This window comes from Cnephaeus nilssonii (assembly GCF_951640355.1).
Source record: "Cnephaeus nilssonii genome assembly, chromosome: 16".
Lineage (NCBI taxonomy): Eukaryota > Metazoa > Chordata > Mammalia > Chiroptera > Vespertilionidae > Cnephaeus > Cnephaeus nilssonii.
Window position 1 is genome coordinate 55,577,986 of NC_137087.1, and position 27,801 is coordinate 55,605,786.

The 27,801-nt window shown below is 49.7% G+C and overlaps 1 long non-coding RNA gene across 14 annotated transcripts in view; it reads left to right on the forward strand.

The window, feature by feature from the left end:
- Positions 1–3,271: 3,271 nt before the first annotated feature.
- Positions 3,272–27,801, forward strand: part of LOC307113046 — a 62,894-nt gene continuing 38,364 nt past the window's right edge. For 8 of the 14 annotated variants that reach the window (XR_013814784.1, XR_013814785.1, XR_013814786.1 and 5 more), the window contains exons 1-5: positions 7,076–7,547; positions 17,986–19,206; positions 21,426–21,477; positions 22,918–23,079; positions 24,100–24,288. This is a non-coding gene — a long non-coding RNA (uncharacterized lncRNA). Of the gene's footprint in view, positions 3,400–7,075; positions 7,548–17,985; positions 19,207–20,723; positions 23,084–24,099; positions 24,289–27,801 lie in introns of those variants that run through there. The other 6 variants (XR_013814783.1, XR_013814790.1, XR_013814791.1 and 3 more) reach the window with 6 other exon arrangements.

Consider the following 27,801-nt stretch of genomic DNA (forward strand, 5'->3'; position numbering starts at 1 on the left):
GTTTAGCAACTTTATTTGGTGACTTTGTATACATAATGCAGTAAATATTGAAGATTGTGTGACATAGCAAACACACTGGAAATAACTTAAATGTCTGGGAATGCAGGGATGCTTACACCAACAGTAGAATATGATGCAGCCATTAAATTGAATTAGCAGATCACCCTGGCCAAGTGGATCAGTTGGCTGGAGCATCCCAGTTGGTATACACACCAAAAGGTTACTGGTTCAATTCTTGGTCAGGGCACATACCTAGGTTATGGGTTTGATCCCCAGTGGGGCGCATACAGGAAGCAACCAATCGATGTCTCTCTCTCTCTCTCTCTCTCTCTCTCTCTCTCTCTCTCTCTCTTCCTCTCTCTATCTCTCCCTTCCTCTCTCTCAAATCATTAAACACATCCTCAGGCGAGGATTAAAAAAATGAGGTAGCACAGTGGTCGGCAAACTGCGGCTCGAGAGCCACATGCAGCTCGTGAGCCGCGGTTTGTTGCTCTGTTGACTAATGAGTTTGCTGACCCAGTTGAGTTAGCAGATCAATATGTATGGAAGGGGAAAGACTTCTAAGACCTGTTGTTGAGTCAAATAAACAAGCATATTGTGTGGTGGCCACGAGAATGCGCTCCACGTGCCTCCAGGTAGCATCACCGAGTGATTGAGGAGCCTCACTGTTGCACTTTGAAGTCTATTGCTGTGTCTGAGTCAAGGCCAAGTTTCCAGGGGCTGCTCCTGTCCAATGACTGGGTGTGGTAAGACTAGTAAAACCAACCCACTCCTCGCCAACTTTGACCTCGTGAATTCCCCAATGGCAGTCTAGGCAGCTTTCCCCTAACCTCTCCCCTTCTCTTCCTCTGGGTCAGACTTGCATGGTGGTCTGATGGTTTTCCCAGAATCCCTCCTATTTCCTCTCTGTTCCCTTCCTGCATAGCTCCTGCCCTGTAACCCGTCATACAGAAAGTTCCCTTAATGAGATTCTTACACACTTAATCCTATTTGGGGGTCTATTTCTTGGCATACCATTGCACACCATTAATACAGTGGTTCTCAAACCTCCGCCTGCATTTGAATCACCCGGAAGGCCTGTTAAAACACAGATTGCTGGGCCCCGGGCCTAGAATTTCTGACCACACTTTGAGAACCATCCTGTGAATGTACAACACACTTAACTTATAAGTATTGTGTAGGTTTGCATGGGTATGTAAACATGTAGAAAAATATCCGGGGAGTATCACAGCAGAGTGACAGCAGCAGCTTTCTCTGGGGAGGCCAGTGGGATTGCAATCAGCATGTCGTGGTGTTACAACACGCTAGCTGTGTAATCTCAGGCAAGCTCTTACCTTCCCTGTACTCCAGGTTTCTTGTGTGTAAAATGTTGATAATAAAAGCATTCCCTAGGGTTGTCTGGAGGAGAATGTAAGTTAATACATATAAGGTACTTAGAACAGTGTCTGGGACATAGTAAGTACGCAATAAGCATTATTTTATTCTTTTTTAATGACATGAATGATGAGGTGTCTTTCACTCTGAACTTTTTGGAACAAGAATTAGGCGTATTACTTGTATAATTAACAATTTTAAACACAAAGAGGGAAAATAGTTGTGCATGTATCTGTGTTTGTCACATGTTCTGTATTTAATCTGCATGCAATGCTTGGTGAACAAATGAAGGCAGAGATTTCTTGCAAGATTTTTGTCCACCCCCTCCCTCTGAGGGCCCCAAACCCATAACGTATGAACCTTTAAAAAGGGCAACTACCATTGCCTTGTTGGTCAGGTTTTTAAGAATTAGTGTAACCCAAATATAAGTCAACCCCTATGTGACCCCGTCTATGTAGGGGCACATTCAAAGAAGCATGACCCATCCGCCAAAACTAATGGTAAAGGAATTCCAAGTTTGGCTTACGTCATCACAGAAACATTAGGCAGATCCACTGAGTAACCTCAGCAGCAGTTCTTCCAATGCCCTTTTCTCTGTCTCCCCCGGGAACGCCTGGAGCACATGCGTGTTAACAGTGCTGGTCCCTGTCACACTAGATTCATCAAGGAACCCGTTTAATTAAGCCTGAGTGTTAACAGGCCTCCTGTTTTTAAAGCGAGCCACTGCCACTACTAGTATAAAAGGTTCCCTTCCCCTGCACACATAATCCTATTTGAGCACTGAGCTACTGGCCACGAGGCCTTCCTGCATGAGGCAGATTACCTAGTAGGTCATGTCCCCCTCAGCCAAAGAAGGGGGCTGTCAGGGAGTGAAAAGTTAGGACATCCTTCCTTTTTGTTTGTTTGTTTTTCTAAATTTCATCATACATTTATTTAACACTTATTTTAGATATATTCTGGATCTGAAGCTAGATGACATACATATGTTATTCAATTCTTACTACTCCACCTATGAACTAAAATTCTTTCCATTTTTCAACTGAATAGCGTGAGGCTTAGGGTAGTCAAATCAAAACTCACTTAAAGTCACTCAATTTATCAGTGGCTGAGCTTTGGTGATCTTTTCACTGTAGTGTCTCTTTTGTGGACAAGCCAAGCAAAGCTCAGCAACGCCATTTCCTATCTGTGTAATACAGGGTGGGCAAAAATAGGTTTACAATTGTTCATATGGAAAATAATACAATCTACACTAATAAAAGAGTAACATGCAAATTGACCATACCTTTGCAACACCCACTAGCCAATCAGGAGTAAGTATGCAAATAAACCCAACAAAGATGGCAGGTTAATTTGCATATGCAGGCACCGAGCGGCCAGGGCCAGGACGCTTGCCCAGCCGCCCCAGCCACTCTGGGCCTCTGGGCAGCATGGGAAGGCGGAAAGGCGGCTCCGGCCAGAGAGAAGGCGGTGCCGGCAGCCAGGGTAAGGAAGGACCATTTTCGCATGAATCTTTGTGCATCGGGCCTCTAGTAATTAATAAATGATAACATAAGAATAAACTCTGTGTTTCAAGTACTACTTTTCCCCACCTTGCATTGAAAAAAGTTTTTGAATGTGTCTAAGCCTCAGTGTTCTCATCTGTAGATAAGATCACAGATATGTACTGAGGGGATTTTTGTGGAAATTACATTAGATTAGAGGTGTGAAAGTACTATCTCACCACCTACAGTGGGTAGGTATTTTGTGAGCCTCACAGTGTATGGGTTTGTTTTTCAAAAAGAAAAACCATGACCAGCATTCCTATGACTATTTTGTAGATTAGCTCACTTATTACTCATCACAACTTCCTTCTAGGGTATCTTTTTGGGAGCTAAAGAGCAAAAACAAAACTGTATTTCCCAGATTCCCTTGCAGCTAGGATTCCACATAGGATCTGAATTCTGCCCCATGCAAGTCTCGGCAAGTCTCGGCTATAAAGTGAGCAATAGAAGTTGGTAGACATGCTCAGGAAGACCAGATGTGCTGGTGAGTGGGGTGTAGCATCTGTGTTTGGTGCTGGCTACGGTGGAGTTTGTGGAGTCCATTGTTCTATGTCATAGATTCTGATCAGTGAGTTTTATGGTATAGCAGTCCCATGGTGTGGGCTGGTATTTCTTCTGGCAAAGTGGCCCCTTGGTTACAGTGTTTCTTGCAGCATCCAAGTCTGGTTCTCTAGCCCTCCCAGAGATTCTGTGAGCTATTTAATAAATCCATTTTTGCTTAAACTAATTAGAGTAGCTCCTATTGTTTAGAAATCGTGTTTAAAGACTGACATTGTATCAAACAAGAATAGGGATTTGAAAATATCAACACTGAGTGTTCAAGTAGTCCATGGGCATGTGGCCAGTGCTCTGAACTAATATATTTTAAATACACAATATGTTTCTAGGTTGCCCTATCATGGCAAAGAATACAAGACTGATGGGGAACAGAGGCAGAATTTTCTCTTGAATTATTTTAACTGTCTGTAGTAACTTCAGACTAATAGTGCTGATGAACCAGGAGGTGCTGACGGCAAAGATAACATGGTTATTTTAAAATTTGAAAACCAAGTTATAATTCTGCAAAAGAGAGAAGGAAATTTCTGTCCTCAAACAACAAACCGTCTACATGGTCAACCATGGGTGTTGTTCTAATTGCTGGTTTTATTTTTATTTATTTATTTATTTATTTATTTATTTATTTATTTATTTATTTTAAAGTATATTTTATTGATTTTTTACAGAGAGGAAGGTAGAGGGATAGAGAGTTAGAAACATCAATGAGAGAGAAACATCGATCAGCTGTCTCCTGCACACTCCCTACTGGGGATGTGTCCGCAACCAAGGGACATGCCCTTGACCGGAATCGAACCTGGGACCCTTGAGTCCGCAGGCCGATGCTCCATCCACTGAGCCAAACCGGTTCGGCTAATTGCTGGTTTTAAATGGAAAACCAAAATAAGACATTCGGATGAGATTAACAGAGACCCTGCCTGACAAATGGAGACATCTCACAGCAAGCCAGAGCAGAGAGAGAGAGAGAGAGAGAGAGAGAGAGAGAGAGAGAGAGAGAGTGGGTGACCCAGTCAGACGGCACCAGAACAACCCGGCCACACCCTGGGAGCCCCTGGGCAAGATAAGCACAGCATATCCACAGGGTCTGCTTTACCGTGTGGTGGGAGTCAAAGAAGAGAGTGTATGGGAACGGGCCCAACATAAAATAAATACCCAACTCGTGATGGGTCCCTGTCTCCTCTTCCCTTACCTATTCCAGTAAATAGGTATGACACCCCAGTTGCTACACTTCTGAAATACTGCATGTAAATTAAAGTTTGGAATAATAGAGCATCTTGGCACAAGTCAGGGAGGCTCTGTAGAGACCTACTATGTGTGTGTTTAGATATCTGTGTACGCGCACGCGCACACACGTAGTTGTGGAGTGTTTTTTTGTTTTGTTTTGTTTTTTGTTTGTTTGTTTTTGGCTTCAAGGAAGTTCGATAACTACAGCATATGATAAGCAAGGACCCTTCTGCCTCTCCTCCCTGGAACGGGTCCTTATCGCTGAGTTAGTCCCTGTCCTTAAAGCTTCAGGTCGACTCCTAACTGACACCTTCCTGGCAGCCTAAGCCAGGAGGCCACTGAGTGGATGGATTACACATGCGGAGTGACCCCTTGAATAAGATCCCCCACTTTGGGCCTGGGGTGCAGGAGGAAGGACGAGAGGACCTCGGCCCCGCTGCGGCCGGCTCAATCTTCCTCCCTCAGATAAATAGAGCTGTCTTTCCCTCCTCGTCCCTACAAGGCGTTTTCCACGGCCCCGCTGTCACGTGAACACTGGAGGGAAATAAAGGGAAGAGGAAGAAGGAGGAAAGGTCAAGGGAAAATGACGCAGATGGCCACATCTTGTCGCGTAGAGGTCGCCCAGATTTCGCAAAATGCCGTCTCCCTCGTGCAGTTAGCTGTTTCTACGCTGGAACAAACAGATCGTTTCAAAAAAATAAAAATAAAATAAAAGCTAAGTAAGAAGCTTGGCCTCACCCAAGTTTTCCATGGGTGAGGCTAGCTATAAATTAACCAGTCCACGAAATATATAAATAAGTGGATCGCTTTGTTCCCAGCTCTCTCCAGCAGGGCCTGGCCGCTCCCTCTGAAGCCTGGTGGCCGGTCCACTGCCCAGCGCTTGTGTAAATACTAATGAGTGACATATTGAGAAAAAACTGTACCTCCAAAAGCAAAGGCTTCTTCCATGCAAATCAGGCCCCGATTCCCCACAGATAAGGATCTTTTTGATGGAACTCATGCAAAATCTCCGGCTCTTAATGCTTTCATTAGTATTCCAGGCAGATGGCTGCCAAATAACGGAGAAAACTGTCTGAAACGCGGTGTCTGAAACCTAATATTGATTTGTTTAATGGTGTCAGGAAGTCAAAATTCACAAATCTCCTGCCGATTGTTTATGAGGCAGTTAGCAGAGAATTGGTTGCCCCTGCTTAATTAATAACTCATTACTGAAATTTGATTATATGCTTGAATGCCTTAAGTGGGCTCTGACACGGCGAGTGCAGAAGTGGTGCGGCGATGGGGCGGGCAGGCTCCCGCAGTGAGCATTTCCCCCACCGCCCTGCCTCCGCCTTCCCGCCCCCGGTGGGTCCACCTCCCCGGCGCTAATGGATTGGTTTAAGGGGTGTTCTGGGTCACATGGACTGGAGAGAGGGTGGGTCTGGCCTTTGGGGTGGAGTCGTTTCTAAGAAGCACACGCAATGCTGACGTGGGCCTGGCCTATTGGTCGCTGATCAGAGGGAACAAGACGTGCCATGGTCTGCGAGGGCACGTGTTCTGAAGGAGGCGCTCCGAGGGGGCGGGTTAACCGCTGGGAAGATCGAAATCGCTCTATTCCCTTAAGGTGGTTGTTTCAAAAAACAGCGTTAGCCGGTTTGGCTCAGTGGATAGAACGTCGGCCTGGGGACCGAAGAGTCCCGGTTCCATCCCAGTCAAGGGCAGGTTCCTCGGATGCAGGCTCCTCCCTGGCCCTGGTCAGGGCGTGTATCGGAGGCAACCAATCGATGTGTTTCTCTCACATCGATATTTCTCTCTGTCTTTCCCTCTCTCTTCTACTCTCTCTAAAAAAAAATCAATGGAAAAATATCCTCGGGTGAGGATTTAAAACACACACACACACACACACACACACACACACACACACACACAGAACTAGAAATTCAGGTGACATGAGACCAGCAGGATGGAGCCCAGGGGGTCCCAGCACTCTCTGACCTTGTGCTCTGAGGCTGGGGGTGTGGAGGGAAGCGCCCCTCTCCCTGGCCCCGTGCCGGGGACAGGAGGGGTGAGTCAGAGCCCAAGTTAAGGCGATGTGGGGGCACACAGTCTCTGCTGTTTCTCCTGATTCAGGTGATGCCTTTAGGAGATGCCACCTCCGAGGGCTGGGCTTGGGCGTGCGTGGCCGGGCAGCTGTCCACAGACCTGGGATGTCGGCACTGCCCATGTTCCCTAAACTTGTATCCCCAGCCCCACCCTTGTTGCCCCCATCGGCAGGCAGCTGGCCACCCGGGGTTCCCTAAGGCCTATATATATATATATATATATATATATATATATATATATATATATATTGATTTCAGAAAGGAAGGAGAGGGAGAGAGAGAAACATCAATGATGAGAATCACTGGTTGGCTACCTCCTGCATGCCACTCCCCCAACCCTGGGGATCAAGCCTGAAACCCAGGCATGTGCCCTGACCGGGAATTGAACCATGATCTCCTGGTTCATAGGTTGACCCTCAACCCCTGAGCCACACTGGCCGGGCCCCTCTTTTTTTTTAGGTGCTTCCCACCAAAGCATTTCCCTTCTGTGGGGAGGGGGTCAAGCCCCCGGGGCTGGCCCTTAAAACACCCCTGAGCTCTCAGTGGGCGGACACTGTGGAGTGGGACTGCAGTTACGTTAGGGGCGAAATAGGACTCTGCGGGCCGGCCTGTGACGTGGCCGCCACGGAGCCTCATTGCATCATCTTCGAACACCGTTGTTCTGGGAGAAATGGAAGAGCACATTCGAGACGCCGAACGGCTGACTCCCACGTGAACTTCTGGAAGCCAACCCTTTGTGACCAGGGCGGCCTGTCCGCAGACTCACACGGGGGTGAGAAAGCCCCCCCCCTCCCTGAGTCGTGGTCGGGCGTGGGTGCTGCGGGCCCCGTCCTGGGGGCTTGCAGGCTGATTGCACCGAAAGTGACGGGCGCTGGAGGGGGACCACGGCCAAGTCCCCCGTGAAGGGACCCACTCTGTGGCTGCAGGATTCGGAGGGAGGCGAGCAGTGGCGGCTGGCCCGGCAGGCAGGGAAGGCTTCTGGGAGGAGGCGGGCGCCGATGGGGCCGGGAAGGTGGTCAGGTTTCACCGCGGGTGGCGGGGCGCTGGGGCAAGTCCAGGAGCGGGCCGGTCAGAGGTAGGTTTTGGGGACGGCGACTGGCCGGGCCGGCGGGAGAGGCGGGTAATCTGACCAGCCTGTCTCCCGCCTGTGATCTTAATTGAACCAGTCAAGCTTTCAAAATGAATAGTTGATCATTTGATTAAGAAGGGCCTTTGACTCTTTCAAGACCCACGGAGACTGATTTTTATCAGAGTGGATCGGGACGGCTTGTAGGGAGGAATGCTGGCCAGCCTCGGGGCCAACCTGAAAGGCTCCTGCTCAGGGGCCCGTCCCTCGCTGGGGTGGGCGTGGGGGGCGAAGGCCGGGGACTGCCACCCTGAGCAGGGTGCCCGGGTCCCACGGGGGTCCCACAGCAACATTCAGTCCTGCCAGCGGCAGGAACTCCATCCAGCCCAGGCCTGCGGTCGAACCTGGGTTTCTCCCAACAGCCTCAGGTGGGGCCTGTCTCCCCAAGGTTCGGGGTGGCTTAACCAGCTGCAGTGCAAGCCAAGTGCCCTGGTGCCGGCCACGGAGCCGATTTGTCAAAGGGCTATTAAGGGTTTTTCGGTCATACAAAAAAAAAAAAAAAAAAAAAAAATGGAGTCAACTTTTTTTTTTTTTTAACTCTAATTTATTATGCTTGATTACGCAGCTGGAATGGGAAGGTAGCTGCTGTTTGTAGTTAAATAACTCCTCACAATTTCTTAAAGAAATGATCTTCAAAGCTTTCACGGGTCAGTGGCTCAAGTACAAAGGAAAGATTGATTTTCATCCTCCCAGCCTTTGTTCCCAGAGTTTAAAACAGACACGTTTGGGTAAATTAGTTTGTCTATGTTATTAATGGAAGGAGTTATTAAACTCCCATAAATATACGGGGTATCTCGCTTAAGATGCCAAGTGTGCTTTAAGGGGGAAAAATGCGCAAAGAGAAAATGGGGAAGAGCCCAGAAGAGTTCTTGGTGTTTTCAACTCTCGTCTCTAGACAGGAGTTTGGATCGGGGAGCTGGGGAAGGGGCCCGGCCCCAGATAGCCCCCAAGTGGTGGGACAAATGCTCCAAGAAGGGGACCCCCGCACATTAAAAAAAAAAAAATCCCGGAACTTAATGGAAAACAGTCAGAAGCTGGATTGGGGTAGGGGTGGGGGTGCGTGTGGGTCAAGGGTGCAGGAAAGATATTCTTCCCGTCACGAAGGGGATGATGTAGGACCCTCCAGCTTTTAAACCTGAGGGGCTGGTGAGCATGTGATGGGTGTGGGGAGAGGTGTGTTTCCTGCTCCAGGGCCTCAGAGGGGACTCCCCTGAGAGAGGGACGCAGCCCCCCCGGGGCCGGAGTGTGAGGGAGACGCAGCCGCGGGTCCCCCCCCCCAGGGGGACTGGCCCAAAGCGCTGCGGGTTCGAGGGTCTGTGTGGCTGTGCAGGTGATTCCCAGCGGGGTACAGCGCTTTCTGGGTGATAAGCCCCCGAGCTCACTGGCTCCCTTGGACCTCACGGTGACCCGGGGAGGTATGTTGAACAAAGCTCGTGTTTCCGATATTGCAGATAATGAAAGTCAAACGCAGAGCATTTTTTTTTTCCCTCCCTGAGTAGAAAAGTAAAATAAAGAAAAGCATTGGAAAAGTCAAGAAAATCATAAAGAAGCAAATGCAAATCACCATCAGATGACATTTAGTGTTTTGGATTTTTTCCTTCTGGACTTTTCCTCAATGGCCACACACGTGCATGCGTACACACACACACACACACGCACGCACGCACACACGCGCACATACACACACTAAATGCTCAGGGTGCCAGGTACATTATAAGTGCCTTTTACATATTAATTCACTACTCCTCACAACTGCACCAATAAGGTGGGTACTCTTATTGCCTGCATTGTACAGGCGAGGAAAGAGTCGAAGAGAGGTTATGACTTGCCCAAGGCCACACAGATAAGCCACTGTGGGAGGTCTGATTTGAACCCAGACAGAAGGGCACCTGTCCTAGGTTCCTAAGCACCCTGGTTTTGGCCTTTGTATTCATCTGTAGACCTCATTTTTTTTTTTTTAATCCTCACTTGAGGGTATTTTTCCATTGATTTCTAGAGAGCCTGGAAGAGAGAGGGAAAGAAAGATAAATATCCATGTGAGAGAAACGCATCAATTGGTTTTCTCCTGCACATGTCCCAACCAGGGCCCCGGGTCAGGGAGGAGCCTGTAACCGAGGTACTTGCCCTTGACTGGAATCGAACCTGGGACCTTTCGGTATGCAGGCCAGTCCTCTATCCACTGAGCCAAACCGGCTAGGGCTTCATCTGTAGCTTCTTTAATACAGAGGAAATCAGGCCATGTCTACAATATTGCATCCTGCCTTTTTCCCATCCAGTGTTGCTTTGGGAGCATTTCTGATGTGATTATAATTCTAAAATGATTTTGAGCCGCTGCCCCGTCCGATGAAGAAGTGATGCCAAGAGTCGTTGGTCTTGCCAGGGGTCACACAACCCGGGACTGGGATTGGTTAGCACTCTTCCTGCTGTGCACACTGCAGAACTAGTCCAATATGAAAGAGAGGACACATGGATCCCAAAGTATCCAGCTTGCACTGTCAGATTCAGAAGTGGCCCTGGGATCTGCAGGATCACTGAGGGAGGGTGTGCAGCCCTTGTCACTTAGTGACCCTATTTTAAACCTTGTGTGAGAAATTGATTTTTTAAAAAAATTCAAGACTAGAATTTTCAGCTCCTGGTCTCCTTGAGAAGCTGAAAAATGCTTTTTTAAATTTCCTCCTTCACGACAGACATGTTCCCTTTTCCCTTTTGCTACCAGGAAGCTCAGCATTAAATCTGCAGCTAAAGTAGGCCAACTATGTGATCCGTTATCACCTGCACACTCTCCTTTTGTTCTCCCTAGTCTTGATGGTCTTGTTTTCATTTTCTCTGTTTTATGTTTACATGTTGCTATGACACACGTTACAAGGTTTCCTTGGACAACACCTCCCGTGTGCTACCTCCCTCTGCTCAGGACTGGCAGCCGCACACTGTGGGGAGAGCTGGGAAAATAATCTTGAGTGATTAATTTTGGGCTGTGTCCCTGATTGTAAAGCTCACGAGTGGCCACAATCCCAATTAATTGTCCTTCCGAGTACCCTAGGACCGTGGTCGGCAAACTGAGGCTCGTGAGCCACATGTGGCTCTTTGGCCCTTTGAGTGTGGCTCTTCCACAAAATACCATGGCCTGGGCCAGTCTATTTTGAAGAATTGGCGTTAGAAGAAGTTTAAGTTTAAAAAATTTGGCTCTCAAAAGAAATTTCAATCGTTGTGCTGTTGATATTTGGCTCTGTGGACTAATGAGTTTGCCGACCACTGGCCTGGGAGGAAAGGATAACCACGCTCAGACTCACTGCAGAGCTGAAGAAACTGAGGCCATGTCCAGGCCTCCCTCCGCCCCCTGGGAGCTCTCTGCAAAGCACTGCGCAGCCTCAGTGCAAAGATGGGCATTCCTTTCCCTCCCCTCTCCCAGCCCCCCCCCCCCCTCTTCCCTTGGGTGTGTGTCTCCCACTGAGTGTCATGCTGAGCTGATTGGAGTTACTACTACGAGGAACATTTTTATAATTTGAAAGTTACCTATTGGTTTTGAGAGAAACTGGTTTTCCCTTTCCAATAGTAATGTGATGTGTTCTTTCATAATACACGTATTAAAGTTATTTTAAAAAAGGAAATCAACTGAAAGTATCATTTTGAGTAAAAAGAAAAGACCCAGGTTTGAGATGACCTTATTCTCGGCTCACGTTTGCAAAGAAGGGCACTAGTTTCACGGATGAGACGCGAGAGAACCAAGTTGTCCTCAGACCCAAAGGAATGAATGCCTAATACAAGGATTTCAGGCCAGCGAGCAAGTGAGATTCCTTAAGTCTGAACGGCAATTCACCCCTCAAAGGAAATATCCAAGGACCCGGTGAGGCCAAGGAGTCCAGGTTAGGGTCCCCTTTGCCACCATGGCAAGCCGGTTCATCTCTCTGCACCTCTATTTGTTTGTCTGAAAAGTGGGTGCTCTCTATCTGGTAGGTTAAAGTTGAGATTCCTATCCCCAAGGCTCAGACTGGCTTCACCCAACATTGCAAGGTTCCTCTCCTTCCTTCAGGCGATGCACTGTCGGGGAGCATGTGGTTGCAAACGGCCAGCAAATGTGAGCGTGAAATACTTCTTGCTCCGCAAACACGCTGCGTGCCATGGGAGGACTTCGTCTGGGCCTCAGTTTGCTCATCTCTAGGATGAAGGCGGACAGACTGAGGCAGGTCTGGCAAATTAGTAGCTGCATGGAGTGCTACGTATAGATGAATTCTGAGGCCACACCTAGGCTCTGTGAACGTGAGGGGACCAGTGAGTGGCCCTAGCATTTATTTATTTATTTATTTATTTATTTAAAGATATATTTTATTGATTTCAGAGAGGAAGGGAGATGGAGATAGAGAGAGAGAGACAGAGAGAGAGAGAGAGAGAGAGAGAGAGAGAGAGAGAGAGAGAAACATCAATGATGAGAGAGAATCATTGATCGGCTGCCTCCTGCACACCCCACACTGGGGATCGAGCCTGCAACCTGTGCATGTGCCCTGACCAGGTATCGAACTGTGACCTCCTGGTTCATAGGTCAGTGCTCAACCACTGAGCCACGCCGGCTGGGCTGACCCGAGCATTTATAGATGGCATGATTGTTGACCTAGAAATGGCCCCATGAGCCAGGGGTCCTCCGGGCCACTGAGGTCTGGGTGCCTGTGCTCAGGATCTCGAATTCTAGTTGTTTCTAGTTCCCCAAAAGGCAGCTCCCGGCGAAAGCCTGCCCACCTGTCTTCATCCCTGCCTTCCTTCCCTTTTTGTATCTTGTCTCCATGGAGATAACGTGATTCTCCATCTCTTAGGAAGCCGGCTCACGTGAGCCATGTGTGTGGGGACCATGCGATTTGTCATCCATTCTGAGATACTTTAGAGAATGAAGAGGGTACTCTCCATAATTCTCCCGGGGCCACGGTGGTAACCTGGGCCTCTCCCGGGAGCTGGCATCACTTACAGTGGTAGTCCTCAAACATTTCCGTGCCAAGGATTGCCAGAGACAGCCCCGGGCCCTGCATCCGGAGATGCTGACTCAGTAGGTCTGGGCCTGAGAATTTGCATTCTAACGAGTTTCCACGTGATGCTGATGTGGCAGGTCCCTGGACCACGCTTTGAGAAGCCAGCCTGGGAGCTAGGGGCTTAACAGTTCACGGAACTCATTCACTACCTGTTCTGATGGAACCTTCCACCAAGCCCAGGAGGCCTGGGAAATAGTTCTCAATGGTTCCATGCTAAGCTGAGAAACGGAGACTTGGGGAGGTTAAGTGATTCGCCCAGGGACACCCACTACAAAGGGTCAGATTCCGTTTTGCCAACTGCCCGCCTCAGCCTGGCTCACCAGGCACAAGCCTCGCGGCTCAGGAACATGCTCAGAGCTGGGCTGGTCTCTCTGTTCTGCAGTTCCGCCTCCTCCCCAGCAAATGCTCTGACCCAGGCTGAAACGGGCTCATTTTGCTTTATAAACACCACTTCAGGTGTTTCAGCCCCCAGGTCAGGCCTTCGGTGGAAGAAATTACTTTAGCCATGCTTTTGTCTATATTCACATTTAATATTTTAGTGTTTGAATCATTTTGACATATTAATCATTTTTAATGTTGATATAATCAGGTGTACATTCTTGAACATCGGTGCTATTTTCTGTTTCACATTCTTGAAAGGGAGTTTATTTCTAACACATCCGTCTATTATACAACATCCGTACATTTAATCCTCATGTATATTTTCAGGAATGCAGTAGAGGGCTGCCTGTATTATCCAACCTCTCTATGCCTCAGTTTTCCCACCTATAAAATGGGACAGGCTAAATAGTGCCTTCATCACATGATAGGTGTAAGGACCGAATGACTCATGCATGTCAGAGTAATAGGAAGAGTGCTTGCCAAACACGGAGTGTCCACAAATACCAGCTATTCTTTCTTTATTCGCTGCCAGACACCAACTTTTTAAATATATTTTACTAGCGTTCCCGTTGCAGGAAAAATCCTGCAATAGGGTTTCCTGCTGCACTCTACCCCGCCCCGCCTGCTCTCCTCCCTAGTCCCCTGGCCTGCCTTCTCCGCCAGCCTGCCCCGCTCTCCTTCCTTCTCCCCCGGCCCCACCTCCGCTCTTCCCTTGTCCTCCCCCTGGCTTGCTTGCTTCTTCGCAGCTTTGCTCCCTTCAGCATCTCTTGGCTTCTTTCTAAGCTGTCTTGATATGCAAATTAGCCGCCATCTTTGTTGGGGTAATTTGCATACTCGTCCTGATTGGTTGGTGGGCGTGGCTTGGCTGGTGGGCGTGGCTTGGGCATAGCAAAGGTGAGGTCAATTTGCATATTTGTCTATTATTAGGTAGGATTGTTTTTTTACAGAGAGGAAGGGAGAGAGATAGAGAATTAGAAACATCGATGAGAGAGAAACATCGATCAGCTGCCTCCTGCACACCTCCTACTGGGGATGTGTCTGCAACCCGGGTACATGCCCTTGACCGGAATCGAACCTGGGACCTCTCAGCCCGCAGGCCGACGCTCTATCCACTGAGCCAAACGGGTTAGGGCCCGGACACCAATTTTATTCTCCCCTTCAACGTCTTCCGTCATTTTGATACCTGTCCACCGGTGAGCTCTTTCCACGCCCAGGCCTCTTTTCCTCCCCTCCCTGCATCCCTTCAAGTCTTGCTTGCACACAGTAGGTGACTAAGACCTGCTTATTGAATAAATGCAGAGGGTAACATGCTCAGGAATGCTCATCTAGAGAGCAAAACCATAAGAGCCAAAGCATGAGTGATGGGACATTTCACCGAGGCTCTGGGGGTTGCTGGAACGGCCCAGCTTGGCCACGGCCCAGCTGCTAGCGTCTCACTTCCAGCTGTGTGAAACGTGGAAGGGGCTCTCCAGCGCGAGGCCTTGCAGGAGTTCCAATGTGAGCCCACTCCAGGCTTGGGGAGTCCTGGGATGCATGGAGCCAAAGGGGAAACTGAAGCTGGGTTGGGTGAGTGTCCGTCAGCCCCGCTGGCTGCCGGTGGATTTGGGAGGGCTGAGCATTTTCCTCTGGGTGCCTGGCTGGGGAAGGAAAGAAAATAAAAGCAAGCATCTCAGTGGATGTGGGAAGTTTTGTGGTTTGGTCCAAAATCAGAACCAAAAGTGGGAATGAATCTCATGTCCGATGGCCAAAAAGTTAGACTTTTTAAAATAAAAGCTCTCATTTGTCAGTTGCTTGGTGAGCAAAGAATTTCCTGGTGCTGAGGGACTGGGGAGAGGAGCGCTTTTGCATCTCGCCAGGTGGCGGGATTTCAGGGTCTCTAGCAGGAGCACTCAGGCCCTAAAGATAACCAGGCAATTAAAGAGGGAGAGGGCGCAGCGGGAGACAGCCGAGACCCTAAGAAAAACCGTCTGGCCTGGGGAGTGCGGTGCCTTTAGGGCCCGCGGCGAAACACAGGGCCCGCAAACAGTGAGCAACCACCGTTTCTTTCGGATTCTGTGGGTCAGCAAATTGAACTGGGCTCCGTGGGCAGATCTTTCCTCAGGATGGTTCTCTATGCGCATGTCTGTGGTCAGGGTCCGGTTGGCTGGAGGTTGGCTGGTGAGTAGCTGGGTAGTGGGGACAGTTGGGCATTTATTTGTCTGCATTATCTAGCAGACTAGCCTAGGATCATTCAGGTCGTGATGGGAGGATTCTGAGAGCGAGAGCGAGAGCGAGAGCGAGAGCGAGAGCGAGAGAGAGAGAGAGAGAGAGAGAGAGAGAACTGGAATACAGTTGCTTCTGCCACGTTTTACTGGCTAAAGCAACTCACACTCAGCAAAACTCATTCCACTCGTGAGGAAAGGGGCTGCCTGGTCCCACTGCGAAGGAGGCGTGGCTCTGGGGACGAGTGAAAAGTGGGGGCCCTTTTACAGACCAGCACAGAGGGGGAGGGCCGGCCCACCAGCGGCGTCGGGGAGTGAGGCAGACCAGGAACTTGCGTGCTGAGAATGAGCAGGCCCAGGCCTCCAGCGCGGGGCCTTCGTTTCCGGGCTGCTGTGGGGAGCAGAGGCAGCTCGGAGGAGGCTGGGTGGTAGGTCTGTGTGTGTGGAGTGGAGAAGGGGGTGAGGTTTGGATCCTGACCGGCTGCTGACTAGCCATGGGGCCTTGCGGGGGAGGGGCCCTCGGTGAGTCCATCTTAGCCTCAGCTTTCCCATCTGTAAAGTGGGATCCCAGTTTCTCCCTCAGAGGGTTCAAAGAGGATGGAAGAGGCAATTGGCCTGGCATGGGGGAGGCATTTTTGGAAAAGCAGCTGCAGTCCTATATAACATCCAGCAGGTAGCCAATGACAGCACCTGTGAGGAAAGGTAATGACTAATAATGAACAGTGAAAATCTCTCCCTGGCAACCGGGCCTGGACTGCCTTACCCTGGAGGCAGAGTGGCACCCCAGGCTGAGACCTGGAAAGGCTGCCACCCCCGTGACCCAAGGTGGCCAGCAGATCCGGCCACTGGCCACGCCAGGCCTCCAGCCCCCGATGTCTCCCAGGGCTCTGCGGGGTCTGGAGCTTTTGTTCCTCATCAGGCATCCCAGCGAGTGCCCACTGAGGTCTGGGCAGCACACTCGGCCCTGGGCCTGACCTTGGCCTTGCAGGCGAGGGCCAGCGAGGAGAGGTCTGGCCGAGGAAGGCAAGGCAGCCTCCTCATGGGCTCAGGGCATCCTCTCTGGCTTTGCCCTTCGACGCCCTCCCCCACCTGCCCCGTGCTCCTGGGCAGGGAAAGAGCAGGGCAGAGAGCAGAAAAATCTGTACGGTTCTAGACCAAGGACCTTGAACGTATTCCATAGCGGTGCTGTCCAACATGGCAGCCACTAGCCACGTGGGGCTACTGAGCACCTGAAAGGTAGCTAGAGTGTAACCAGGAAACGGAGACTTTTGTTGTGGTTCGTTATTTCTAGAGCTGCCTGTGGCTAGAGGTGACCCTGCTGGGCACTGAGGATGCTGAGCCACACGGCCATCGGGCCTGGGTGGGTTGGGGACATTGTCTTGGAGTTTCTGGGGGCCAGGTGAGGGTCTGCGTGTGGGTCGGCGGAGCAGCCGGGCCTTGGTAGAGCTTCCATGGTTGTGGTCTGATCTCTTCTATTTCCAGGTAGGGCTGGGAGAAGAGGAAAGCGTATGACTCTGAGAAAGTCCAGAATCCAGCAGAGATTTAGCCTCTGCCGCCTTGCTCTGTTCTCATAGCTTCAGAAAGGCCATGGCTCTGTGTACCCCCTCATCCTTTGGGGCGTCAATGAAGGCCAGGGCACCACTGTCCAGTTTGGGAGGAACGGGGGGGGGCCTCACAAGGAGGGGGGAAGGGGACTCCCCCATTTGGGTGGTTGCTTTAGAACCGAAGGGGTCACGTGGTCCAATGTGGCTTTTGAGGACACACCCACAAACACACCCATGCACACACATGAACAGATGTGTACACACATGTACACACACAGTTTTCTCGTGAAGCAGGTTACTTTTGGAAACTTGGGGCAAGATGCAGATGGCGCTCCTGTTTGAATTGGGTCCCAAAAGATGACACCCCTCTGCCTCAGGGTCTGCTCTGGGCCTCACCCTGGGGTTTATCTCAGGGCCTTCCCCAAGGCGCAGCAGAATGCTGCTTGTGGCACTGATGCTGGGTTTGGCCTAGAGATTTTTTTTCTCATTACCTTTCACCTCCGGCCACAATAAATGGCCCACACCAATCCCAGTGTTTGTATGAAAGCGGCCGAGAGAGGCTGCTCTCTGCCCACCTCCCCCGTCTCTCCATCCCCACCTATTTCCTAACGTCGGGACGACCGGAGGCAAACGTTCCTGTCCTTTAAAGCATACCCTCTTTCTGGACCCTTCGATTGATTGACCGCGGTGTATCCCGGCGGCTCCTGCACGGGCTCTCTGCAGCGGCAGGGGCGAGATTAGCTTTCCGCTCTTTGCCGTAATTTACAAGGCTCACATAACCATGTAACGACTTGGTGATTACATGGCCAATATCGTATAAATACATAGTAATTACAAGTTCATGCAGATTACTTGCTATATACATTTGAAGTTACCAAGTAGTTCAAAGATTAATTATCCTGTAACTGGCAGTATTTAAATCACTTTTTTTTTTCTCGTACAGGAATACGTCGAGGCCGACTTCAAGGCTGGAGACGACGGGGATGTGATGAGTAAGATCTGAAAAGAAAAAATGAAACCTGACAGGCATGGATTATTTAAAGCGCGCATATGTGAGCCCAGCAGCCACTGCACTTTGATGCAAATCGTAGGGGAACGAGCCGGGGGGTGGTGTGTAGGGAAAGGTGCTGAACAAAGTAAGGATTTCCTGCTGGCGACTTGAAATTTAAACAAATAATCATTTAAATGGCGGCCCGGCATTACGTTCCGAGTTGTGTGCATTAATGTCAACATCTGGTACCAACATTTTGACAATTCTATTAAAATGCCCCAGCATTCCCTATCTAACACCTGTTAGCTCTAATTTTCTTTCCTGAGAAGCACACCACTAGACAGGGTAGATTCCAAATCATTTATCACTTTTAAAGTGCTTCCATATGCCTGTTGGACCCGGCCTGGCCCTAGGCAAACGTTTTCTGAATGCATTAAAATTCAGGACTTTTTTTTTTTAAGTGTAGATACCAATGTTACATTGAATTCATGTCTGGTAATTATTAGCTTAAATTATGGCTCACACAGGACTTGACAAAGTGGACCATGAATTAAAACACACAGACACACACACACACACACACACACACACACACACACACACACCAACTCTTCAATAGATGCACCCATCTCCTCCTTATTGAGATATCAGTCAGTACTCATTAGGCAAACGCTCTTCATGGAGGCAACTGCTAAGAGGCCCAGGAGTCCCAAGAGAGGATCTAAAAATGTCAAAAATGCTACAGTATAAATGAATGACACCAACAAGAGAACATGTGTTAGAGATGCAAGCAATTAGTTAATATATTACAACCTCAACCCTGAGCAAAACAGGCAACAAAATTCTCCTCTTGACAAAAAGCAATACAGATAAGATCAGCTTCATTCCCACACAATGCCAGGGCCCTGCCTTGGAGCAGCCCTGCAGGAGCCTGGGAGGGAGGGAGGGGAAGGGAGGGAGGGTCGGGGACTCAGGGGTCTGCAGGGTGTGCGCCCCAGGGGTAGGTGACTGCTGGGCTCCGGAGTGAAGAAGTGGAGTCTGAAATGAAAGAAGCGCCCCATGGATCCTGGTCGTGAAGCTTGCTGCCTGCGCCTCGCTGGGCCTTTCTAATGAAACTGAAGGGAAAATGAAATCTCATTGCTGTTTTCCAAGGAAAGAAGGTGCCTGCAAAAGGTGACGGGGGTGGGGGTATTATATGGACAAATGCTTGCTCATTGCTTTTCAGAGGAGATTTTTAAAGCTAAATATTGTATATTGTATAGTTCTCTCTCTCTCTCTCTCTCTCTCTCTCTCTCTCTCTCTCTCTCTCTTTCTCTTTACACACACACACACACACACACACAGAAAAGATGTTTTAAGAAAAAAGAATCCTCCTACATATATATATATATATATATATATATATATATATATATATATATGTAAAATATGTTTTAAGCAAAAATACACATGATGTGCACTCGGGCTAAGGGTTTGAGTAGGTCCTTAGAAGTTACAAGGAAACACTGAGAATGGGAGAAAGAAGGAATGAAAACCCGAGTGCACCAACTCCAAGTGTATCGAAATTTGTAGACAGTTACAAATGTCCACCCCATGTACACAGGCACACCTACACTTTCACACTTCCTCTGTTTACTAAATAACATTTCAGCACAGTTTTCATCTTATAAGGAACGTGTTTGAAACTTGGAATAAGTGCACTTAATTAAAGGAAGGCTGTGAAAATGTGCACTAATCTGATATGACTAATAGCAAAGTGCATGAAATTGCTAATTAGAATTTCATTAAAGGTGCTGCTTTATCAGACTGTGAATATCACAACCTTTAAAATTCTTTCAGGAGAGCTTAATTCCTTTTCAAACAGAAATATTCTTTAAAGACATTTGATTTGTTCTGAAGGAATTCATGGCTTAGGCTGCAACTTAAAAGGTTGCGGGTATTTCGGGAAGTGACACCAGAATAGGAATATAGATCAGGGACATTGTTTCATTTGCCCGATGAGTCCCTTTCTCTATGGACTATTGTTCAAAACACCAGTCGTGAAAATAGAGTTGAGTCCTTGGTTTTGTTCCACATGGAATTGGTTTTCTGCTAAAGTTAAATGTTTATTCTCTCCCAGAAGAAAAGAGGAAAAATTTACCTAAAAAATTTAAAGTCACTGAACATAAAATGAAGCATTTTGCTTTTCACACGCATTACCAAAATTAAAAGGGAGCAGACAATACAAATTATTTTAAAGGAAAAGGCCATTTATTTAAAAAACAACAACACACCACACGAAACAGCTGGCAGCCTATGCATGCTTTCTTTAAAAAAATAAATAAACCTCTTAAAGTACTAATAACATTTCAATCATGACTGCACTTTTTAAAAATAGGAAAGTCCACTGTTCACAGCAAGAAATGAATTTTTACTTCTTCTCTGACTTGCTTTCCTGGATAACAGGGTTTTCTTATTCCACACTTAATTATTCCCTGCACTAAATCTGCATTTCAGCTTGCCTTCTACCACTCAGGTTTTTAAAATTCTACTTTTCTCCCCCACGCCCCCGCCCCATCTTTTCTATTTTCAGTCATTTCTGTTTATTGTCAGATGAACGAAGTCGCTCTAACTTGTTCCTGTCCCTACACACAGCTCTCAATGTTACCAATTGTATTTTTTTATTTGTTGTTTTTTTTCTTGTTGTTCAGGTTCTTACAATTAGTAACTTAAAAAAAAAAAATCCCAGCTTGTTTGAACAGCCCCATTTTGTTATTGAAAAACCATTCATGTTAATGGAAAGTACAGCTCACCCAAAGCAGCAGTTTGCTTTTACAGAACTTGTTAAAAAACCAGCCTGGCTTCAAACTTGCTGAGCACACGGGTGCGCGGTGAGGTAATTTTGCAGAACTGAAATTTTAAATACACTTTAAAAACCTTGGTTGAAGAGCTAATCAGTCATATTTACCTGATGACCATATCTAAAAGGGGAGAAAATGAGAACAGAAGTAACCGTATTTGAGAAACAGTGTGATTTCTTTGGTCATTTAAAGACATCCCCAGTGGCTTAATTGCAGTTTGCGCTGATTTTTGTTCCTGCCAGAGGAATTTTCATGGCATTTAGATAATTTATCAACTGGCCTAGTAACAGATAAAAGATTATGTTTTCCTTTCAAACATGGGGGGGGTGTCTATTTCTACAATAAATGCAACGATTTTAAAAGATCGGTCTAGACTTAAATGAGTGAAAATTATTCTCGTTAACCATAATGTCTGGAGCCCGAGGTGGGGTGTCAGGCTTGCCTATGGGGGGGCCCACCGCAGTCAAACAAAGCTGCTAATTCGAATGTTTTAAGTTTCAAGTGGAGAAATATTGTTCTAATGTGGCCACAATGGGGCTGTTGTCCTTTCAGGCGCGGGCGATGGCAGACTCCTCACGGTCGTTTTATGCAAAACGAATGGCAGGTAATTGTGATTTAATTCTTTTCGAGTCAATTACAGTGCGTGGGTGACACAAAGCCGCCGCGCGGACCCTCCTTTCTCTGTCAATAGCTGAATGAATGATGGCAGGAGCGAAAACAGCAATTGTGCGCAACAGCCCTCCCCGGGGTCCCCTCCGCGGCCAAGGGGGGCCCTGCCAATCAGGCCGCGCCACCAGGAGGCTGGGACCCTCGGGTCTCCGAGGTTTGGGGATGGAACGTGGGCGGGGGATGGGGGGTGGTGGAGAGGGGTGTCTCTGCTCCAAGCTCACGGAGCCCGCGCCCGCCGGGAGCCCAGGTGCCCGCAGGGGTCAGAGTCTGCGCGCTGCGGATCGGGTGGCTCCCGCGTGGTCATCGTGGGCTCGATGGGCGCCAGGGGTTTGCCTGCAGGGTTCCCGGGGCTGTTGGTGCCCGGCGATCTGATAACAGGTTAACCTGGCCGCGCTCGCCTCCCCAAGACACAGTCCCGAGGGGCCCGGAGGAGGAGGAGGCGGAGGCGCGCGCGGCGCGGCTGATGGAGCGGGAGGAGGGCTCTGTGAGTCCCTTCTGGGCGCGGCACGCCCGGGGTCCCAGGAACCCCAAGACCAGAGCCTCTTCGCGCCCAGAAAGCCAGTTCAAGCCCCGGCCGAAAGGGAGAGGCTCGGGGAGGTCCAAAGTGGTCGCCTGAGAGGGGCGCACGGCTGGTGTTCCGGACCCCAGGCTCACTCACTGCAGGCAGCCTGGCACGCAGTAAGGACTTTGGGGTGGGGCTTGGCATCTGGCACACAGTAGGTGCTCAATAACCATTGAACTGGCCGCTCACGGACCGGGGGACCTGAATACTTCCTATTGTCCTTCAACACAATCGCAACTCCTTCCACAGAGGCTGTGTCCGCCCGCTTTGGCCCTGGATCTGCTGGGCTGGGGGTTCTGGAGTTGGAATCCGGAGCTGGAATCCCGCCGGCCTTATTCTCTTTGGGGAACTTGGGGGAAGGGGAAGGGGAAGGGGGGTTATTTAACCTGTCTGGACTCAGTTTCCACAACTGTAAGTGGTATTAATAACGGAACCCTCCCTGCAAGGGACCTTACAGGTATTTAAAAATCTATTCGTCAATACAATGCTTAGAATGGAGGCGGGCACAAAGCAAAGTGCTCAGCCGTCTCTCCCTTTTCCCTTTTCCTGGACCCCCCTCCTCCACAATGAGTCCTGGCCCCAGGGCCTTTGCACTTGCAGCAAGAGCCCTCCCTCCCCCCCATGGCCTCTGCTTCAGGCCTAGCTCGGCTGTCACCGCTGAGGGATCTGCATGACCACCCGCGGTCCCACTGGTCACTATCACAACGCCCTTAGTTTCCTTCCTGATACCTATCCTGACCTGGACGTCCTTCCTTAGCATTTATTGTCTGGCTTTCATGGGAATGGGGACCTCCTCTGCCTTGCTCTCTGCAGGTCCCCAGTGCCTGGACCAGTGCCTGCCACGCAGTAGGTGCGCAGTAAATACCGTAGGATGGATGAGCGTAGGATGGATGAGCGGAGTCGCTTCCTCTGACGTGTCCATCCAAGTAGTAGAACCGGATCATCTCTAAGCGCCTGCTTCTGTGGGTCAAGATAGTAAGTGACATTGTCACTGTGGAAATAATACTTTCAAAATAAACACACACACACACAATTTTCTGAAGAGATGTAGGTTCTCAAGAAGGGTGCAGACAGTTACTAGTAAAGACTTTTGTCGGGTGCCATCTCTCTCTCCTGACCAGGAGTCCAGAGCCAACCTCTCTGAGCTTTCCCGATGGCTCCCTGGGAGCTGATGGAAGACCCCCTGGATTTTCTCCCTAATTGAGGCCTGTGCTGGCTCTGGGCCCAGGACCCCCATAGACATCCACACGGCAGCACAGCAACGCGCACCTTTATGCCCTTCCGTGTCCCCACACCCTCAGTGACTACAGCCTGTGACAGTGGCCTTTTGTCCTCAGTTTCCCAGGCCAGAGCTTTCCTGCTCCTTTGACTTCCCTTCTTGGGCATTAATCACAGGTTCGCACCTGCTTTTCATTCTCCTCAGAGCCAGCTGCTTTCCACTGGCTCCCGCTGGGCTCGCCAGACCATCCGATGGAGCCGGAGAGGCTGGGCAGGGCTGCCTCCGCGGCTCAGCTCCTTGGGGGGGGGGGGGGGGGGAGGGGAGATATGAGTCAACTGGTGAGGGGCGCGGTGTCTCCCTGCCCCCGTGGAGCCAGGGACGGGTATTTTTGGAAGGCCTGGCCTGGCTGCCCGTCGCACACTCTTTATTTACTCAGTGAGGTCACTAGCAACAATGGGTCGCAGGGACACGGTGACCATCCTTGGTGGCCCACTCCTGTTCTGGGGTCCTATCTTTAGGAGAGCGTTTGGAGAAGACCTCTGGCCACCAGGAGAACATGCAATAAAAATACGCAGGTCGTTCCTGGATCCCAAACCGGTTGCTTAGCACCCCTGGGTGAGGCACAGTGATGGGTGCCCAGGACGGCCCTACAATAAGAGCTGACATTGTTCAGTGCTTCCCGCGCGCCAGCAACCGCTCTTGGTGTTTCATGTGTATTACATCACTTCAGGACATACTCTAGGAAATAGGTTCCATCATCATGTCCTTTTATGCAGGAAATGGGCTCAGAGAAGGCACGGAGCTTGCCAAGGTTCCACAGCCAGGAAGTGACAGGGTCTGGACTTGGACCCAGAGCCTACACATTCTAACCGCCGCTCAGCACTGTTCCTCTGTCTTAGTCTCCAAGATGGAAACGATGCTGCCTCGGCCACCCGGGCGCGCAGCAGCCGAAGCCAACAGAGAAGGTAGGTGCGTGGGTGTGGGTGTGGTTCCCTGCACAAGGCATCGGTCGGTAGTGACATATAGCGGTTCTTACTGTACACCAGGCCCTGTTCTAATTGCTTTACCCATTCATTAGCTCGTTAGATCCTCACGGCCCCCTAGGAGGTCGGAAGTAATGCCATCTCCATCTAATAGATAAGACACGGGTCCAGCTGGTCCAGGGTCTCAGGGCTAGTAAGTGGCAGAGCTGGGATTGGAACCCACAGAGCTTCACTCCAGGGCCCAGGCTCGTACCCTGAGCCTGTGTAAGGCCTCTGCCTGATAGTCCTGGTGCCCATGTCCAGTCCTCAGGCACCCAAGAGTGCTGAGCCCCTTTGGTGTGACCCACACACCCTGTGCTTGGAGCCTCAGAGCTGCTGCTCATGCACTGAAACCCTGGGGGAGTCTCCATTTCCTTGTCTCTAAAATGGGCATAATGAGGCCAGCTCTCCCTGCCTCCCAGGAAGACCATGTGAACTGCTGACGTCAGAAACACTCTTTGTGGCTTTTACCGGGTGCTGGTCTGTGCTGGGCACCATGGGGGACAGGTGACTGACCCACCTTAAAGATCGGGGTGCACGGCCCATGAAAAATGAAGAGGTGATTATTTTCATTGCAAAACCAACAGCTATAAATGAAGTGTCTTATTTGATGATGCAGACGATGAGAGAATTAAGTCTTCCTTTAAGAGGATTGTATGCCAAGGCCGCTGGGCCCACACTCAGTTGGTTGCGTGCCAGGCCTGGTGCTTGGAGTCCTGTGTGCTCCACCCCAACGGGCAGCCCTGGAGGTGAGACAGACATGCACCCATTTTACAGGCTGAGAAACTGAGAGGCTAATGAATGGGGGAGTTGGGCTCCGAAGCAAGTGCAGCTGACTCTAGTCCTGGCATCTTGGCTGCGGCTCTGGAGGGGCCTGATGCACACCTGGCACGTGGGGCTGCCTCCTCTCTTCCGGTTCTGACTGCGTGGCTTTAACTGCACTTTTGTCTGAGTGTCCCCCTCCCTTGACCTTGGCACTTTTACATCCTTCACCCCGCCTCCATCTTGGGCACAGGATACTTGTGTGTTGAGTGACTGAGGGCGATTCTGCACCCCCCTCCACCCACCCACTCACCCACCAGCTTGCTGCTTTTAAGAGCTTGAACACCTTGGCCTTGTGTAAGGCGCAGGGCAAGGAGACATGCTCCCCCCTCCCCCCTCCCATTCCCTCATCCAGGTGAAGCAGCACTTACACAAGCCAGGGTGGCATGAGCACAGACCATGTGGTGTTGGTTCCCCTTAATGGCAGCTACTGGGGCCAGGCCTGCTTCTGGCCCCAGTAGCTGCGTTTATTTTGTCTTCAATGACAGAGTGGTCAGAGAGAGTAAACATCGCCTTCATGAAGCCATCAGGTCATTGAATGGGGCTCTGAAGGGGCTGTCAGATGCCATGGGCTTGTAGTGCCCAGCCTCATGGGCTGGTGGGCTCTGCCACGGTGGCCCCAGGTTACAAGTGGCTGGTGACTCTATGGTATGCCTACAAGCCTTTGGAAGGAGTCCTGCCCTCAGACCATGACTCCTGAGCAGGAGGGTCAGCTGAGGCTGCACGTGGGGGCATGAAGATGAGGGACACACGTTCCCTCTTTGCATTGAACTTGGGGTAGCTGAGGGACAGCTTCATGCTGAATGCAGGCATGCATGGGAGGGAGTGGATGCCTCTGAACTGGCACAGCCCCTGGGATGGAGTCCCTGTCCTCCACCTACTAGCTGTGGGGCCTTGGGCAGATCACGTACCTTCTCTGTGCTTCCATTCGTCATCCATAAAGCCGAGCTAATGGCCGGATGTAGCTCATGGGGCTATCAGGAGGAGTTAATTCTTCAGCACATGGAAAAGCATTTTGGATGGTGTCTGGCACAGAGTAAGCATTCAATAAACGTTCGCTGACCCCCAAAATACAAGTTCACAATGATCTTCTCCATCACATTCGCCTTCCTAATCAAAATATGTAATACGCAAAAGTTGCACTTGGAGTACCTTCAAAGCTGCCTCTGAGACAATCCTGACATGTATTCCGGGCCATTCTCTACCGTGTGATCCTCCTCCATGAACTGGATGTGAAATAAAAAAATCTATTACCCATAGTGAGGATTAAGTGAATAATGTCCATAAAGCAAGTGATAGCTAGCATTCCTCTTCGTCCTCTGCCCTTTCCCCCTCTGTAAAAGTCCTTTTTGAAAGGCTGTTAGATGTGTTCTCCAAGCCAGTTTTCTTTCTCTCCTGGGTACATGGGAAGACTTCATTTCCCAACCTTCTTTTCAGTCATGGGCCCCATGTGACTGAGTTCTGACCAGTGGAATGTGGCAGGAGTAATGTACGCTACTTGGCCTGGCCCCTAAAATTTCTTGTAAGATCTTTACTCATTTTCTCCTCCACTTGCCAACTGAATGTCAATGCTCGCAGGCGTCCTCAAACTACGGCGGGTGTTTTTGCCGTTTTGTTTTTTTACTTTAAAATAAGATATGTGCAGTGTGCATAGGAATTTGTTCATAGTTTTTTTTAAACTATAGTCCGGCCCTCCAATGGTCTGAGGGACAGTGAACTGGCCCCGTTTAAAAAGTTTGAGGACCCCTGGCTCAGGGTGTTGAAGGTGTGGAGCCCCTGCCAGCAGAACCCTGTTCTTTGTTGACTATTCCCTATTGACCTGCTTTGGGCTTATTTGTTACTGCAGCTAGTAGCTAGCCTATCAGACTAATAGAACAGCTAGTCTGCTCTGTTTCAGGCCCTTCTGTTATTTTATTAAATTCTTCTTCCTAATGCTACGAGGTAGTTTTTAGATAGCCCATGTTCCAGGTGAGGAAGTGGAAGGGTAGAGATGTCCGGCCCAGGGGGCCAGAGCCACATGAGATGGCTTGGAGAGGCCAACTGGGGGGTCAGTTCAATGGTAATAACAGCTAACTCTTCCTGAGCCCTCCGTGTGCGTTAGAGACCATGTCTCCGAAGTGTTGGGATGAATTAATTATGTCATTTAATTTTGATAATTTCCCTATTCAGTGGAGATGACTATTGTTTCCATTTTACAGATGAGAAAACTAAGGGTCAGCGAGGTGAGCTAACTCCTTTCCCCAAGGTTTCATGGGTAAAAGAGGTGGTGCCTGGATTCGTACCGAAGTCTCTTCCTTTAGACCTTGTGTTTGCAGGGCCCCCTCCCACCCCTCAGAAGGTGCAATAGGGACCAGCTAATTCCTCGTGCAGGGGCCTGGCTTTTGGTGGGCCCACTGGGTTGACAGCCTTCTTGGCTCAACACCTACTATGTGCAAAGTCTGACCCTACGCCCTGCTCTGAGGCTCAGAATATTCCAAGGCGTTGGCATGCTGGCAGAGAAGAGAGCCGTGTGGCTACCCCTGCAGCCTGAATGAGTCGGGGCTGTGGTCCCGGGGATGCTGCAAACCTCAGAGGAGATAGAGGGCAGCCAGGTAAGGGCAGGACCAGCTTTCCCCAGGAAGAGGAATTGACATG